This window comes from Limulus polyphemus, unplaced genomic scaffold (assembly GCF_000517525.1).
Source record: "Limulus polyphemus unplaced genomic scaffold, Limulus_polyphemus-2.1.2 Scaffold974, whole genome shotgun sequence".
Taxonomy (NCBI): domain Eukaryota; kingdom Metazoa; phylum Arthropoda; class Merostomata; order Xiphosura; family Limulidae; genus Limulus; species Limulus polyphemus.
In genome coordinates this window covers 57,125-58,422 of record NW_013666584.1, presented here as the reverse complement: position 1 = coordinate 58,422, position 1,298 = coordinate 57,125, and positions in this window count along the sequence as shown.

Genomic DNA, 1,298 nt, shown 5'->3' with positions numbered 1-1,298 from the left:
ATATACAGTCAGCATATCTATATGAGGATGTGTAAAAAGAAACTTATAGACAGTCAGCACATGTATATGAGGATGTGGAACCAACACTTATAGACTGTCAGTACATCTATATTAGGATGTGTAAAAAAGAAACTTATAGACAGTCAGCACATTTATATGAGGATGTGGAACCAACACTTATAGACAGTCAGTACATCTATATGAGGATGGGTAAAAACACTTATAGACAGTCAGCACATCTATATGAGGATGTGGAACCAACACTTATAGACAGTCAGCACATCTATATGAGGATGGGTAAAAACACTTATAGACAGTCAGCACATTTATATGAGGATGTGGAACCAACACTTATAGACAGTCAGTACATCTATATGAGGATGTGTAAAAACACTTATAGACAGTCAGCACATCTATATGGACCATATTCAATCAATATTTAGACAACAATTTACCCGACCCCGTAACGTATGCTAACTCCGAAAAGGATATTGAGTATTACTACCTAAACATGTCACAAGCCATAAGCAAAACCATAGACAAGTTAGTTCCAAAAAACTACACTAAAACCACGCCCAACCACTGTTCATTAACTTCCGAAATACATAAACTCATACTATTCAGACGCCAGCTCCGTAAGTAATTCATTAACACCAGAAACTCTGCTATAAAAAAAAGCCAAATCAACTCTGTCAAAAACAAAATAAAAAAGCTAATTAAAATTCAACAGCGCGACAATTGGAACAACTTTTGCAACAAGCTCGATAACCTTAAACCAGACCCTTCTACCTTTTGGAAAACTTTTAAAAGCATATGCCGTGAAATTCGATGACGAGGAACCCACTTTGAGACTAATAATGGTTGGAGACGGCTTGAATGGGTAATGAAGCAAAACTTTAATATAAGTTTAACATAACAGATGTCGTGAAAATAATGATACTGGCAACATATCATATAATAACCTCACAGCCTCTACTGATGAACAAAAAACAGACATTTTTCACACTATTTCGAGAAAACATTTGTTACCCCACAGGACGCCAGATTCAATAGTAAACATCAGGACAAGATCAACTCCTTTATCAACGCTAACACTGCTTTCTTTCCGCCTCTTTCCCAGTCAACACACTCCCAGACATATCTACCCCTATAACCACACCTGAAGTTAAAATTCACCTAAAAAATCTCAAAAATAAAGCTCCCGGCGATGACAAAATCCCCAACGTAGTTCTAACAAACGCATCCCCCAAACTTCTGACACATCTCACTAACTTATACAATCTATCACTTTTCTCGGG